This window comes from Anolis sagrei, chromosome 3 (assembly GCF_037176765.1).
Source record: "Anolis sagrei isolate rAnoSag1 chromosome 3, rAnoSag1.mat, whole genome shotgun sequence".
In the NCBI taxonomy this organism is placed as follows: Eukaryota; Metazoa; Chordata; class Lepidosauria; order Squamata; family Dactyloidae; genus Anolis; species Anolis sagrei.
Window position 1 is genome coordinate 220,373,047 of NC_090023.1, and position 8,784 is coordinate 220,381,830.

The window sequence follows — 8,784 nt, forward strand, 5'->3', positions numbered from 1 at the left end:
ACAAATATTGCACATTGGCTCACAAGGCTACTCTACAATTCAGTTCTCTACTTATGATGAATTTCAATTGGCTAGAAGGCTCCAGGCACAATAGAGGACTGAATTACTGGAGAATGATTATCTTTATTTTTTGTTTGTTAATTTGTTTAACCTGTAACTCACGTTCCTTCCAACAAGGGACCAAAGGCACCTAGCTGATGGTTCTCATCATCTTAGTTGAATACCTTTAACAAAGTAGATTGCTGGTCCTCTAATCTTTAGAAGGAAGTGAATCCTCAGCTTGTTCAATCCGTTAAGGACTGGTAGGCAGATCTGCTTTTGGATCTTGATGGACAGTAATTCCTTCCTTAGAATTCTTGAGACAATTACAGTTAGCTCCAATTGAGTTTGAACATTATTGTTGCCATACACCTTATCACATTGGGGCAAATGGCCCCTTTGCAGCACTTACCCTCCAAGTGTCAAAGAAGTGCCGCAAGATGCTTCCTTGGCAGTTACTGAAAAGTAAGTGTTTCCCTAATCTGATGGGGAAAGGGGCAATGCAGACACACACGTGTTGCCACCCTTTTCCCCATCTGATGGGAACAGGGCACTTTGTCCTGTTTCCTCCTTGTGATTGGGTAAGGAGGGAGAGTGTGTGGAGCACCACAAGGCGCCCTTCATGCCTACCGTTTTCCGGCACCTTTGAAGTAAGTGTGAAAAGGTGTAAATTGTGCCTTCACCTTCAAATGATGGTGACCTATCACAGTGTTTTATTGGCAAGATTAAGTCAAAGAATGTTTGCCACTACCTTCCCCTTGTGTGTGACTTGCACAATGCCACCCAGTGGGTTTCAAGGCTGAGGAGGGATTTCATATGGGTTTTTTTTGTTTGTTTGTTTTGCTGCTTTTTCTTCTTTTGGATGAGGCCTGCCAAGCATCATCAGACAACGCTGGCTTGACGCTACCCATTTTCCTCCTGAAGTGGAGGGGAAGCATCACAAGTAACTTCCTCTGCCACCACAAAGAGGAAAGTGTATTTTGGGTAGCTCCAATGGAGCTACCTGCATTTTCCTCTCCTTTTTCCCATATGATGGGGGAAGGGGCAATGGGGCAATAGATGTTGCTGCCCTTTCTCCCATCTGATGGGGACAGGGGCAGTGCGCCTTGTCCTACCCCTCACCATATGATGGGGGAAAGAGGGAGGGAACACAGGCACCATGAGATGCCACAATGGCATGTGAAAAGGTCCTTGAATCCTGGTTTCCTGGAGTCCTTAAATATTTCCTCATTTACATCCTTTATTCATCTTCTTTGAGAGCAAATCCTGCCTTCCCTCAGGGCTAAAACAGAGTCATGGTCTCATTAATTCCTTCATATAACTTTTTGGCTACATGCTATATAGCTTGTTTAATGTCAGCAAGACAGACCTAAACTGTGGCATCAGCATCTCAGGGAAAGTGGAACTCTTACCGTCACCAAAGCATGAAGTAAAAAAGCTTCGTCTCCATTACATCCTTGCACACTCTTTGCTCCACTCAGCACAGTCCCATTTTTTATTTTTACTCCTCCAAGTGCTAGAGGCTTTGCATGGCCTCTTTTCCTCAGATCAACATCAGTTCCAGCTTGTCACTACATGGATGAGACTGAACATATTCAGAGCTGATTGAAGTTGAGCACAAGTTATGACCAGCAGTTTGTCACTCCTGTTTTATCTTTATTTTAATGCAAACATAAACATATTGATTCACCCAGATTCATGGAAGTGGCTGTTTTTACATCAAGACTGAGTTCTTTGTCAGCCCTTCAGCTCCTATTCCAGTTTGATCTAAAAGGCACTCTTGTGATCACTGCATAGTCAAGATTCCTGGTGGCTGCTTGTGTTGTTTTATTATATATTTCTGTATCTCACTTCCCAGTCAAACTGGAGTCCCTCAAGCAGGCCTGTAGCGAGGGGGTGGTTTTAGGGGTACAAACCCCCTCCCCCGAAATGTTTCAGATTTTTTTAAAAACCTGGTTTACTCATTAATTTTAACTGGTTAACCAAATCCCCATGCTAAGTCTATGAGATGTAAAAAAATTAAGAGCCCCTCCAGAACTGCAAGCACCATCTCAGGCAAATATTGACAATTTATTCACACTGTCATTACTTGCAGCAATAGCCGATGTAGTGAAGCAACCAAGTTGGGGGGGGGGGTGCCCCCTGCTGTGCTCTTTGCTTCAGTGTGAGCTAGGAGGCAGGTTTCAACCCCCCCGTGAAATTTTCAGCCCCCCCCCCCCCCGAAAATTTCAACCCCTCCCGAAATTTTTTTTCTGGCTACGTCCCTGACCTCAAGCTTTTGTTTTTACACCCATAACAGAAGTATCTTTAAAGGGTAGCCATGTTATCATTACTATTCATTATGAACTGGCAAAAGATACTGGTTTCCAGTTGTCTTGACACCCTGAAAGCACCAAATCCTGTTTGATCTTGGCAGCTAAGCAGAGTCAAACCTGGTTAGTACTTGGAAGGAAGACTAAGGTGTTGTAATTATATTTAGAAGAAGCAATGTCAAACTAGCTCAAACAGACACCTATGAAATTCATGGGTTGCCTTAAATCAACAGGTCACTTTAAGGCACATACTTGATTTACTTCATACTGGTATACTATCACACAATATGTTTTCATTGGATTAATGTAGTCATGTCCTCCACCATTTCAAAGAAAAAAACTGGAGGATACATGACCAAGAAGCATCAGATTATAATCAAGATGGCAAAAGCTATTAAAGAAGAAAAAGATCATCCAGGAAAGGCTGCAGCGGTTTGCTTTTGCCTGCACCTGCTGGAAATATTCCAAGTCATCTGCTCTTCTTCCCTTCGCTGAGTTCATTTGGCATAAGCTACTTTCACAGTTTGATATCATTTTGAAGCAATGGGAGTAAGCTAAGGACAAGAGGGGAGGCTGGAAGAGAAGAAACAAGGACATTTTAAAAACACAGGAAAAGCGGGAAAATGGAACATCAATTGGAACAATCCCTGATAAGTTGAGACAGTTGGAGGATATGCTTTGTGGAAACATATTTGTGTTGCTGGCGAAAGGTGTGGAAGTGGCCAATATTAATAACATGATTGCCACTATTAAGAGGGCATGTAATTTTGCTATGACCTGACAATTTATCATCCCATTCACAGTCATGAGTACTGTACTGATAAATAAAACACTGGATAACATTCCACACACTTGAGGAAATAGGCTATATTTTTTCTCAACCTGGGGGTAAAGACCCGGGGGAGTCACAAGGGGATGTCAATGGCGTCACCAAAAACCATCAGAAAGCACAGTATTTTCTGTTGGTCATAGGGGATCTGTGTGGGAAGTTTGGCCCAATTCTATCATTGGTTGAGTTCAGAGTTCTCTTTGATTGTAGGTGAACTACAGCAACTACAATTCCCAGATGTCAAGGTCTGGTTTCACCAAACTTCACCAGTGCTCACTTTTGGGCATATTGAGTATCTGTGCCATGTTTGGTCCAGATCCATCATAGTTTGAGTCCACAGTGCTCTCTAGATGTAGGTAAACTACAACTCTAAAACTCAAGGTCAATGCCAACCCTTCCAGTGTTTTCTGTTGGTCATGGGAGTTCTGTGTGCCAAGTTTGGTTCAGTTCCATCGTTGGTGGAACTCAAAATGCTCTTTGATTGTACATGAACTATAAATCCCATCAACTGCAACTCCCAAATGACAAAAACAATACCCCCCCCCCAGGCCCTTAGCCAGGATTTTGTTTTGGGGGGGGGGCTGAGTTTGGTTGGGGGGGCTGAGTCTGAGTGAAAGAGGTTCTACCTTAGCAAACCTTTTGTATCGTTACCCCAATACCCCCATGCATATGGGATATATTGAGCATGGTGATCAGATCATGATTATTCATGATTAAACATAACAGTTTAAATAATGTACCAGTAAGGCCTTCTCGCGGACCACCATCAGAATTTGGGGGGGGGGCTGAAGCCCCCCAAGCCCCCCCCCCCCCCCCCCGGCTACATGCCTGCCCCCCCCCAACCCCACCAGTATTGAAATTTGGGTGTATTGGGTATTTGTGCAGTGAATGAAAATATATCCTGCATATCAGATATTTACATTACAATTCATAACAGTAGCAAAATTACAGTTATGAAGTAGCAACGAAAATAATTTTATGGTTGACGGTCACCACAACATGAGGAACTGTATTAAGGGGTTGTGGCATTAGGACGGTTGAGAAACACTGCTATATAGCCTATGCAAGTATTGTACACACATTAATAAATTTGGTAGTCATTAAAGCCAGCACAGTTTAGTGGTTTGAGTTGGATTATGATTCTGGAGACCAGGGTCCGAATCCATGCTCAGCACTGGAAACCCACTGGGTGAACTTGGGCAATTCACGCTCTCTAGGTCCCAGAGGAAGGCAAAGGCAAACCCACTCCTAATAAATATTGCCACGATAGGGTTGCCTTGGGATCACCATAAATCAGAAATGAATGTGCACAACAACAAATTTTCAAAAGAGTGACATGATTCCTGTTTTTGTCAAGAAACCAAGAATACATGGGAAAGGATACATGATAGAAAAAAAGGGTAGAGAGAGGGATGTTTGCAGCTAACAAGTCTCTCTTCCCTTGCTGTTCTTTAGTTTGTTGCATTTTTGTTTTGCTTTTGCCAAAGCCAGGCCTGAGGCACTATACCAGTCTGGGGCTTCTTTGCTAGAGGTTAAGATCACTTCCTCAGAAGCAAGTAAAATGGAGTCAAATACATCCATGTCAATAATTTATTTCCTTCTGCCTTTTGCACTTCAGAGTAATCCTTCAAATGGCTTAGACGGGGAATCCCTCACAAGAAACTACCTTAAGAGTATCATTTTTATTTAATTAGCAATTGGTTTGAAGCTATTTGGCTCTAACAATACTTTAAGAGGGCTTTTTCTGCCCCTCCCTGTTTTACATTCCTTAATTCTCAAAATCTGATTACATGCTTTGCAAAAGGGTGTTTTGATAAGATGCTGACAGAATCACAACTGCAGAGCTGAGTGTGGAAAATCCCATAATTTTGTAGTGTCAACTAGTTTGTAAATATATCAGACTTTTTATTGATAGTGCTGCCCCCGTGCTCTGCAAACCAGCATTGCAAAGAATCTGCAACCCCAGGAAAAAGCCTCCTTGCTTGATCTTTTGTTTGTCAGACATAGAACTCCATTTAGCAAAAGAGAGGGAGGCATTTCTTCATGCCATCCTGCTAATAAAGAAAAGCTAAATGTAGGCATTTGTTCTGTACTTTCTTTTATACAAACCTCATATTTATACAAACTGGAAAAGTTCATCATTTTCAATTCCTTTGAATAATTCGCAATTTTAAAATCATGTTCATGCTTTACTTTGTGCATACAAAACAGGTATTGAAAGGTGGATCTCATCAGGGTACAACAAGATGTTAGATCCACAACTGAGAAGAAAACAAACTTCATTTTCCAAAAATATAATCTGTACTGTATATTCAACAGTATATATGTCTGGGCATCTGTAATTAATGTAACCAAATACAGTATAAGTTTTTCACAGTCTTAATGACATAGATATTCCTGTATGTGTTTGCTTAGTAAGTGGTAGAATGTATTTTTCGCACAAATATGAGACATGCAGTTATTTAAAATGTCAGCAGTAGTGACTATATAACATTATAGAGTGGGTCCTGGTACCTGCTGGGGTTTGGATGAAGGGCCACCATGGATACCAAAATATTTAGATGTTCAAGTCTCATTTTATATAATGGCATGGGAAAATTTATAAAATGGCATGGGAAAAGGTAAAGGCAAAGTTTTCCATTAAGTCTTGTCGTGTCTGCCTCTGGGGTTTGGTGTTCATCTCAATTTCTAAGCCAAAGAGCCGGTGTTGTCCGTAGACTGCATGGAGTGCCGTTACCTTCCTGCCAAAGCAGTACCTATTGATCTACTCACATTTGCATGTTTTCAAACTGCTAGGTTGGCAGAAGCTGAGCTCAACAGCGGGAGTTCACCCCACTCCCCAGATTTGAACCGCCAACCTTTTGGGCAGCAAGTTCAACAGCTCAGCAGTTTAAGCCACTGCACCCTCATATATATAAAAATTAGCAGAAATCAAGTTTTGCTTTTTGGATTTAAAAATATATTTCCAAGACATGTATGGTTGAATCTATAGATAAAGAATCTGTGGATATGGAGGGCTGGAAGTTTTTGTACTCATCATGTCCCCCTGCCCCAGTTTGTCAGGAAAAGTCCCACTTGTTCATCTCCTTTTAAAATATCCTGGTTTCTGTCTTTTCCTCCCATTTTTCCCCTTCCTCCTTGGCTAAGTTCAATTACTGAGTTCAATGCCCAAAATTAAGCGGGATCTTGCCTTTTCTTATAGACTTAGTGTGCTTCCAGACAGGACTAAAATCCATGGCAAAGAGGGTTTAAAAAACCTGCCCATGAAACCCAGGGGTGTGGGAGGTGGCTACATGCTATCCCCATTAAAATCCAGATGGCATGCAGCCACCACGAAGCCCCCCAAATTTACTCCTAAACTTTAAAGAAAGTTTACCTGTCCACTATAAGTTTCCTCCTCTTACCCTCTTGGCAGAAGAAAATTATTTCCTTGCGCCAGGAGGACGTGAGGAGGGAACTTACAGCGGACAGGTACATTTTCATTAACTTTTAGGGGTAAATCTGGGGCTTGGGGTGAAGGAGTGGGCGCCATCCCACACCTTTGGGCTCCAGCAGCCCAAAAGGTGCAAGATGGCAATGAGGACTTACCCCTGGGTAGTCCCAGGACTACCTGAAAGTCAGTCCTCAGAGGCCCAATACTCCATTTTTTTTTTCATGTCAGGGCAGACTTGAGAATCTCCAAGTCACTTCTGGTTTGAGAGAATTAGCTGTCTGCAGGGATGTTGCCCAGGGAATGCCCAAATGTTTTACCATTTGTTGGGAGGCTTCTGTCATGTCCCCACATTAGGAGCTGGAGCTGACAGACAGGAGCTCACTCTGCTCCCCGGATTTGAAACACTGACTTTCAAGTCAGCAGTTCAGCCAGCACAAGGGTTTCAGGAAGGCCCAGATCTAATGGGGTATCAAATTAATTTGGAATAACTTGGTTTATTCCAAATTAATTTGTTTCTACTGGAGGCATCACTTGGGTGCCTCCAGTCAAAACCGAGACGGGTCCCGAGATGTGGGCCTGTCTGAATGGGCCCTAAGACAGAAGCAAAGTTCTGCACCCTCTTCTGGCATGGCCATTTTCCCTCATTAGTAGCTTTTGCAATTTTGCTCATACTTTGATGTTGCTTGACCACATGTATCTGTTTGTCATTGGTAAAATGCTGGAGACTATGGTATCCACTAGGTATTGCTCTTTTTGGTCCTAACTTATGTTTAGGATAAAATAGTCTCAATGTAGAAATTTGATAAGTCTGAGTTTGGACATTTATATTTAAGAAAGAAGAACATGTCATCACCTAGCTATGTCTCAGGATGATGTTTAGGAGGCCAAACTTCATATTCTCACTGCTCAGTTATAGGTAGTTTCAAGCAGGTCATTATATTCATTCTTAAAAGTCATTTTGAAGTTCTGCATTTAGTGGAAACTGCCACTCTCGCTATAAGCCAATGCTCTATGCCTTTGATTGCTTCATAATAAGCTGAAACTATCAGGTCACATGGTGATGAAATGACAGGAAAATGCCACCTGCATATTTCTGCCCTTTACAGAAGTATTTAAGGGGCAGAGCCTCTGTTCACAACTCATATACAGTCATCCTTCCACATTTGTAAATTTGACTTTTGCTTATTCATGGATTGGATTAAAAGTATTCTCTTTCGGAAATTCTAGGTCCTCTGGTGCAATTCTATATTCAGCTTCCAGTGGAGGTTGGCATCACTGGGTTGATGTGAGTTTTCCGGGCTGTATGGCCATGTTCCAGAAGCAATATCTCCTAAGTTTTTAAGGTGTCCCACAATTCCTTTTTATGTTTGATCTAATAGATTAATATGCCCCTTGCAAAGAAACCCAGGTAATCCAGTTCAAAGCAGATATTGTGGATTATCTGCCTTGATATACTGGGTTATATGGCTGTGTAGAAGGCCCCTAAGAGAACAAGAAAGAATGAAATGTGTCAGCCACATGCAGGATTTCCGGAGTCTCTCCCCTCACGCCCAGATCTTCTAATCTTATAGCACCTGCAAATAGGAGAAAAATAACATTTCCCAAAAAGAGCAATTGGCTTTTCTATGGGCTGTCTACAATGCTTCTTATATAGGTTATTGGCAGAAGAATGCTATGTATTTTGAAAGTACAATTCCAAACCAAGCTGAAACCTGTAAGTGTTTAACATATTTATCTTCAGAACAACTAAATCAATGCCGAGAATGAATCAGAAATTAAGTGTATTGAGCAATATCTTTCACCAATCTTGGCAATAATTGTCATGCAGATGAGTACTCAGGAACTTGGGAAATGAAGGAGGAAATTCGGAGGTATTTATGTTTTCCCCCCAGCTGTCTGCTTAGGGCCTCCAGCTGTAGCTTTAGTACTGTGCCTACTCAGAAGTAGCTCAACACCCTGGCATTAAGCTTTTAGACGATTGTAATCTTTATGATTTGGCAGCACTTGAACACAACCAGCACATTTCTTCATTCTTGATTAGAGGTGGAGGCTGCGGAGAAGGGGAGCTGTTTTGATGGAAATGATAGGAGACATCTATAGAGTAGCATAAGAGCGAACATGATGGTTTGAGCATGGGAGACCAGGATGCAATTCCCTGCACATCCATGGAA